This window comes from Elephantulus edwardii, unplaced genomic scaffold, assembly GCF_000299155.1.
Source record: "Elephantulus edwardii isolate Elephantulus edwardi_28Jun2011 unplaced genomic scaffold, EleEdw1.0 scaffold00005, whole genome shotgun sequence".
In the NCBI taxonomy this organism is placed as follows: domain Eukaryota; kingdom Metazoa; phylum Chordata; class Mammalia; order Macroscelidea; family Macroscelididae; genus Elephantulus; species Elephantulus edwardii.
Genome location: NW_006399755.1, coordinates 11,828,306 through 11,837,290, shown reverse-complemented (window position 1 = coordinate 11,837,290; position 8,985 = coordinate 11,828,306).

Genomic DNA, 8,985 nt, shown 5'->3' with positions numbered 1-8,985 from the left:
AGTCGACATTAACCATATGACACAATCTCATCATTTGACAAGTTCCAGGATTTAGAATATGAAACCTTTGGGGAGGTGGAGCTTTTTTTTTTTTTTTTTTTTAACTCCACCTGCCACACTTTCCACATAATTACTAGGATACAACAGTGTGACTATGTTGGTGGTTAAAATATGAAAATATTTCTCTACTAATTAGTCAAAGTTGCTTCACCAAGATGTTTCTTTCTTTCATTAGTCTAGCCCTTGCTCCTAAAGCCTGAATGCCCTCACCCACCTTTTAACTCAGCAGGGACAGAGTTCACTAACCCCAGCACATTTGTGACCCTCCTCAAATCACAGGCTCTGCTCTGATCAGTTAGGATCTTCCAGTTGTTTAATATGTGTAACTACACCACGACATCCAGCCTTTGGAACTGTATCTTGGGGATTTTCATATATCTTTTCGTATTTTTATAGTGATTCTATCTGGTTCTCGCTTTAGTAAGGTCTGTGTTAACATTGGGTTACATATACTCTTTTGCTTTTCTCACTGAATCTAATCCTTGCAATTACTCAACGTGGCTGTTTTTATTAACCCTACTTGACAGCTTAGAAAACGAAGGTTCAAAGAGGTTAAGTAGCACGCCCAAAGTTTCACAGCAAGTAGGTGCACGGCTTTACTGATGGCAATTACGGTAATCATCTGTGCAACACTACCCTTAATCAATGCAATTTCCCCATCACGGTTAGTTCTTCTTTTGCCCTTTCCTCCTGTCCTGGGTAACAACTAATAAACTGTGTATTTGCTTTCTTTGTCTTTTTGAGTAAGTGAGTTCATAAAATAATTGTCCTTTCCTAATGGCTTTCTCACTCAGCATAATGTCTTTCAAGAGGCCCTGGTGGCGTAGTCCATAGGGAGTTATGCTGTTAGTCAAAACCCCCACCAGCAATACTGTTGAAGAAAGACAGGCCATCTCCTCAGACAGGACATTTACAGCCTCAGAAACCTGCTGGTGGGTCAGCTATGAGTTGGGTCTGACTCGAGACAGTAAGAGTGAATGTCTTTAAGCTCAATACATACTGCAGCATGTGAAAATGGAGGGGCTGAAACGTCTGACTACCTTTAACTTCAGCCCAAGGTTGAGTCCTGTGAAGTGGAAGTCAATTCGCTCTCTAACTTTTTTACATGTTCTGACCCTTTCCACAACATCCCTTCCTAGACCACTCTCTACTTCTCTGTTGGGTTCCATATTTCATTGCAATGGGAACACAGAACTCACAAACATTAATCATAGTTATGGCTTTGATAGGGAAGTAAGTGGTGCTGTTGTTGAAAGTAATAGGTTGTAATTCAGGATCAGGAATGACTCAGGATACGTTTCTTCAGTAAGGACAACTTCTTCTCAATCATTCCTGCAACCCAGGGTCTCCCTGGCTCTTAGTCTCTTGGTCCCTCAGTTCTCCTGTCTTGTTCTGTGGGTAGGTCCGGAGCCTAGTTCTATTAAGCACCAGGAAGCCCTCTTGACCCCCCATGAAGCCTCCTGCCCAACAGTGTCCAGCTTTCTGGCTTCGTGGACTAGGAAGCCCACTGTGCCAATTCTTGATTTCTTTTGCCTCTGCTGCTTCCTTCTTTCTCTCATCATCTCTAGTGTTATAGCTCTGTCTCCAGAGTCTCAAAGGTTGTACGTCCAGATGTCTTAGATCCAGAGTGATTCACTGTACTGCGTAGCATGGACCAAGACTTATTTTTTTCTACTGGTTGAGTGGTATTCTATCTTATGTGTTTCCATTCATCTGTTAATAGGCACTTAGGACTATTTTTTACTATTTTAAGTAGTGCTTCCATGAACATTGCATCTGTCTGAGTCCATCCAGAAACACCTTGGCCTGGTGATCTACTTCCTAAAACTCAGATATTGAAAACTCTCTGGAGCACAGTTCTCATCTGACATGCACGAGAATGTGATGAGTTGAAATTAAACTGACCACTGCTAGTGGTCCTTTTAATCTGACCAAAGCACATTTCTCACATTGGTAGCAGAAAAAATAGTCAGGTTTTCACAAGTCCAGGGGGCCATCATGTGCCATTGTCGAAGATGGAGGGGACCACTTAGGAAGTAATGTGTGTAACCTTAAGGAGAAGAGATAAAAGGCCTCAGAATAACAGTCCACAAGGACATGGGGACCTCAATCCTGCAATAGCTAGAAACTGAATTCTGCCAGCACTTTGAATGAGCTTGGGAGTTGGTACATCCCTGGGGCTTCAAAATATGAGCTCAGCTACACCAAGAAATTGATTCTGATCTTTTGGAGTTGTAAATAGAAACCTCATTTTCAGAAACAATGGACATCTGAACTACAGAATAATAGCTATAAATGTGTCCTGCTTTAAGATGCTACAATGTGTTATGTTGTTGTTGTTGTTGTTATGTGCCGTCGAGTCACCTGCGACTCATAGTGACCCTATGTACAACAGCCCTAAGCTTGGCTCTGTCCTGTGTCAATCTTATTGTCTCTGATACACCTACTCCCATTAACCCAGCCACTCGTCTATCTCATCAAGGGTCCTTCTCTCCTGTACTGTCCCTCCACCCTTCCAAGCATGACGTACCTCTTCAAGGACTGACCCCACCTTGCAACATGTCCAAAGTATGTCAGATGAAGCTTCAGAATCCTTGCCTCCAAGAAGCAGTCTGGCCTCACCCTCTTGAGGACGAACCTGTTTGTTCTCCTAGCAGTTCATGATGTATATTCAATACTCTTCTACAGTACCACAGCTCAAAGGCATCAATTCTTCTATCATCTCTAGTCATTGTCCAAGTAATTACAAAGACCATGGATTGTATCAGGCACTCTTTAGTCTCCAGACTGACACCGTTGCTCTTCAGCACTTTGGAAAGGTCCCTGACAGCAGATATTCCCAATGCAATTTGTCTCTTGATTTCCTGGCTGCTGATACCAAGAGTGTTGATTGTGGAACCAAGCAAATTAGAGCTGTTAACAATCTCAATCTCTTCACCATCTATCATGATGCGGCTGATTGGCCCAGTGGTGAGAATCTTTGTTTTCTTGTTGTTGAGCTTCAATCCATATTGAAGGCTGCAGTCCTTGATCTTCTGCCTCAAGCGTTTCAGGTCCTCCTCAGTTTCAGCAGTTGTGTCATCTGCATAACGCAAATTATTGATGAGTCTACCTCTAATTCTGATGCCACATTTCTCCTCATAGAGCCCAGCCTCCAGGATAATCTGATCCACATACAGATTGAAAAGGAATGGATAGGACACATCCTTGGTATACACCCTTCCTGATTTTGAACCATTCAGTGTTTCCTTTCTCTGTTCTGATGACTGCCTCCTGGTCCATGTATAACTTTCGCATAAGCACAATCAAGTGTTCTGGGATTCCCATTCTTCTCAGAGTCAGCACAGTTTGTTGTGATCCACACCATCAAATGCCTTTGCATAGTCAATTAAACACAGATAGACATTCCTCTGGTACTCTCTACTTTCAGCCAAGATCCACTATAGCAATGACATTAGCTATAATATCCCTAGTACCACAGCCTCTTCTAAACCCAGCCTGCACTTCAGGCAGTTCTATGTAGCAATAGAAAACTAGTACAAAGGGTAAAAACAGGGAAGATTTTAAGGAGCGTGTCTCTTTCACCTCAAGTCTAGATAGAGAGCCATGTAGGGACCACTCAGCCCTCTAGAGTTTGTTCAGAAGGCCTCGCATCCTGGAACCAGATCTTTGGTTGAAGATCTAAGGAGAGCTGCAGTCTGTGGCCTGGTGCTCCTCAGGGGTGCTGTGGAGTTCTCTGAGCTGCCTTTGGAGGGAAGAGTGGCTATTCCTCTCCACTCCTGACTGCAGCTCTCCTTAGATCTTCAATGAAAGATCTGGTTCCAGGCCAGGCTGCCAGGATTAAGCCTCAGCTCTGCTACTGTGTATCCTAAACACAACACATATGCATTCACTTGTCTGTGCCTCTATTTCCTCAGCTGTAGAACAGGGATAATGATCATAACAAATAACCTAGTGTGGACTCACCACGGGCCAAGTACTCCAAAATATTCACTAATATGACTGTTTTGATTGTTAATTAAATCCAAATGGTCAATCAGCTTACCCTTGATTGTTAACAAAATAAATTTTTAAAAACCCACCAAAAACACACACACACACAAAACAACCAAACAGTTTACGCCTGACTTTCAATTAAATCAAAACAACTTACCCTCAAGACTCCAACTGATTCAACTGGAGTGACCTTTCCCATCACTTGTTATGCATCTGAGAGCTGGACAATGAATAAGGATGACAGAAGAAGAATTGATGCCTTTGAGTTGTGGTGTTAGAGAAGAGTACTGAACATTCCATGAACAGCCAAGACAATGAAGATGCTTTGGAGGGTGCAGCTGGAGTGCTCTTTGGAGGCAAGAATGACAACTGGCTTTGCCTCACATACTTTGGGCATGTTTCTAGAAGGACATGATGTCTGGAAGGGTGGAGGGTCGGTGAAGGAGAGGAAGACCCTCAACCAGGTGGATTGACACGGTGACTGCTACAATGGGCTCTTGCGTGTCAGGAAGTGTGAGGATGGCGCAGGATAGAACAGGGTTCAGATCTGTTGCTCATAGGGTTGTTATGAATTTTACTTGACTCATCAACGGCACCAAACAACAACAACATGACTATTTTGAGGACTGAGCAATCCTCAACTCCAGCCATGCTCTCCTCAGGCACAGGATGACCTTCTCAAAGGTCATCGTTATCACTCTAGTGCTTGACACCTTCCAGAAGCTCTCTGTTCCCAGTGTTTGGATTGGGCACTCTGACATCCAAGTCACCATGACACGTCTGTGTCACTTCTACACTTTGCACACAGTTTGTCCACCTGTGACACTGCTGGGTTATATGTCTCCTTTAGCCCAGGTTACTTAATCATTTACCTGTTTTATCTTAGGTTCCCTAGATAATGAACCTGGGATAAAAAAAGATATGTAATATGAAGCACAAGTTTTGTTAAGAAGTGCAAGCCCAGCAAAGCCAAAGTGAGGGCACAGGGAGGTGAGGCAGGAAAGGAGGGAGAAAATACAAGGGATGAGAAAGAATATATGGACTCACTACACCTCGGAGCAGGGACATGGTTCAAACCACCAGTTGCTCCACAGGAGGAGGAAGGGCAGTCTCCTCCTGCAAACATTGTTTACTGCCTCTGAAGGCCCTCTGGAGGGCCGGCTGTGAGTAGGTGCTAACTCAATGACACATAACAACAAACACCTTGGAGCAGTCCTGGAGTGCGGAGAGTGTCAGACAAGCAGTAGATTTGCCTTCACTGGTCAAGGCCCACCCCACAGTCCTTCACTCCCCTGCACTGCCAGATTGTACTACTGACCCCCTTTGGGCAGCTCCTCACATACCAGTGTCTCTGAGGTCTGGCCAGGTCTGGGCAATGGGCAAGGTCAGCTGTCTCTCTTAAACAAATGACGCTGACTTACTGATCCTCAGAGAATGATGGCAGAGTTCAGGTTTTAAGGCCGCTATAAGACAGAAGGGATTCCAGTGGTCCAATTCCTGAATCAAAGTCTGGCTGTTCAAATCTATTCAGAGGTTCCTTGGGAGAAATGCCTCACCAAGACAACAAAGCTATGTTCAGCTTTTTGAGGAAGCACCAAACTGCCTTCTAGAGTAGCTGTACCATAGTACAACCCCACCAACAATGTAATTGTTGTGAGAGAGTTCCTATCTCACCACATCCTCTCCAACAATTATTACTTGCTGTCCTGTTAAAAATTCCATATGACCCAGCTATTTCATTGCTTGGAATATACCCCAAGAAAATGAGAACTGAGGCTCAAACAGTGACTTGTACACCAATGTTCATAGTGTCGTTATTCACCATCGCAAAAACATGGAAACAGCCCAAATGTCCAACCACAGATGGATGGACTAAGAAGTTATGGTACATTCATACAATGGAATACTATGCAGCATGCAGGAGCAATGATTTTGTAAATTACTACATAACTTGGGAGGGACTAGAAAGCATAGTGCTGAGTGAACTAAGTCAGTTCCACAAGGACAAATACTGTATAAAACCATTATTGTAGAATGAGTACGACGGTCCAAGTCTGGGGGAGGGAGTAGAAATAGAGGGGTGAGGATGGGGGGGTAGGGTGTTAATCATAGGGTTGCACAATTCATTGGGTGGGCGGGGTGAAGGAAATGGGAAGGATTTTTTGTGAAAAACAATGTATTCAAACTTCATAAATAAATCAGAATAAAATTTTTTTTAAAAAAGGACAACATTACTGAAAACCCAATGGAGCAGAGTTTTTTCTGACACACAGAGATGCCATGAGTTAGAAGCAACTTGGTGAAAATTAGTTTTTGTTTTGTTTTCCTATAAGGGAGGAAATGTCTAGGTTCTTACAGCCCTAGTCAAGTAGAGCTGAACTGGTGCTAGGTGGTGACTATCCTGGGATTGCAACACTGTCTGCTCTCTGCTTTAGAGCTGAGGCCCTTTGAGGGCAGATGTGAATGCTCTTTGTCCATTGCCTACAGACCCTGGCACATTATAGGTCTTCGTGCATGCTTATAGATGTTATGAATATTTATTACCTCAGTGGCTATGACACTTGGAAGAAATAAGGTGTATGTTTCTTTCTTTTGTGTGTGTGTTTCTTTCTTGCTTTTTTTTCTTTAACAAGTATTAAAACAAGCAAGTATTAAAAGAAACAGATTGTATAGACAAGAGAACTCCATAGAGATTTATATCATTCCAAAGAAATGTGCTTATGTTTCAGGGAGGAATGGAGATTGATTTATGTAGCCCCTGTAGAGACTTGTGGATTGGTGATTATATGTTGGTCAGCAGTTCAAATCCACCAGCTGCTTAATGGGATTAAGATGAGGTAACATGTTCTCATTAAGATTGACAGCATCAGAGTGAAATATCTCAACCACAAAAGGACAAATACTACATAGTATCACTGTTATAAAGCAGAACTGATGGGGGAGACATTGGGAGGTGGGAGGAGAATTGGATAAGAGTAGATAGATAATGAGCACTGCACTGGAACAGATGAAGAAAATAACTGTTCAAAAGGAATATATGATTAGGCATTATAAGTATGACAAAAGCACAAAATAAGAGGTACATTGCAAAGAGGTTTGGGGGAGGGAAGTAACTGTGCAAGAGCAAATGAATATTTTTTTAAAAAATACCTAGGGGGAAGGGACGTAGAGGAGGGAAAAGTACAACAATCAATAAATGAAAATCTAACTTTTCTGTAAACTATCATTAAAATCACAATTAAAATAAAAAAATTAGTTAAAATAAATAAATATTTACAGCATCAGGAAACTGGTGGAGAGTACCAATGGGTTAAAACTGACACAATAGCTTTGTAGAGAATTATTTATGTACCAAATAGGGGGTTCAAAAGTGTGTGGAATGTTACAAATGTGCTTTAAAAATAGTTCATCTGGATTAAACTAGAGTTGAGATTGTTGTTGTTGTTGTTATGTGCCGTCGAGTCGTTTCGGACTCATAGAGACCTTCTGTTAATATGATACTTCCTAAAATTTTCAATGTCAACCAATTCTTTTTAGTACAGTGATTCTGTGTATTCCTTCTATCATCTTTTAATATTTCTTAGATCATTCAAGATTTTGCCTGTGGCATCTCTCAGTGTTACAACTTGAGGCTTGAATTTGTTTTTCATTTCTTTCAGCTTGTATTCTTTCCCCCATAACTGTTAAATCTGCATGCTAAGCAAGTAATTCATGAAGTCAGACTCTATGAAGAAGAATGTGGTATCAAGACCAGAGGAAGACTCATCAACAACCTGTGTTATGCAGATGACACAAGTTTGTTTACTGAAAGTGAAGAGGACCTGAAGCACTTGCTGCAGAAGATCAAAGAATACAGCAATAATGTCAGCCTGAAGACTCAAATGTGTTCAATTCAGAACATGGTCTTTTCAATCACTTGCTATGCATCTCAGAGCTGGACAATGAATGAGAATGGTAGAAGAATTGGTGCCATTGAGTTGGGGTGTTGGAGAAGAGTAGTGAATGTCCCATGGACTGACAAAAGAACAAACACATATACCTTGGAGAAAGTGGAGCCAAAATACTACTTGGATGCAAAGATAGTGAAGCTTCATCTTTTATACTTTGGGTATTTTGCTAGAAGCAGATATTCCTTGGAGGGGAATATCATGCTTGGAAAGATTGAGGGTCCGTCCACAAAAGAGAGGAAGACCCTCAACAAGATTGGTTAATACAATGACTGTAGCAATGGGCTCAAGTATGTCAGAGATGATGAGGATGGCACAGGAAATGACAAGATTCAGATCCACTGTTCATAGGATCACTGTGAGTCATACTTAACTTGATGGCACCTAACAACAACATGCTATATCGTTATTTTTGTACCAGCTGATAACCTTATTGAGCCACAATTTTGTAAATTCCTAGCAGCTACACAGTATTGAGAAGCTAAAGCAAAATGCAGAGACAGCAAATAAGCTTAACGAAAGAGTTCAAAGAGAAGCTCAAAATGACAAAGTATTACAAGGAGATGTGCAATGATCTGGAGTTAGAAAACCAAAAGAAAGAACACTCTCAGCATTTCTCCAGCCAAAACAAATGAATAACAAATTCAAGCACAAAGTTGCAATACTAAAGGATTCTATGGGCAAAATACTGAATGATGCAGGAAGTAGCAAAAAATGAATGGGACAAATATGCAGAGATAGTGTATCAAAAAGAAGTAGTTGACACACAACTTTCATGAAGTAGCATATGTAGGGGGGAAAGTGTTAAATGAATGTGTCTAAGCTGCACTAAAGGCATTGGCAAGAATTAAGGCTCCAGGAATTGACATAATACCAATTGAGATGTTTCAGCAAACAGATGTAGCCCTGGATGTTTTCACGAGGTTAGGCCAACAAATTTAGAAGACAGTTACCTAGGAAACCAAGTATGTTTTTTAAAAAA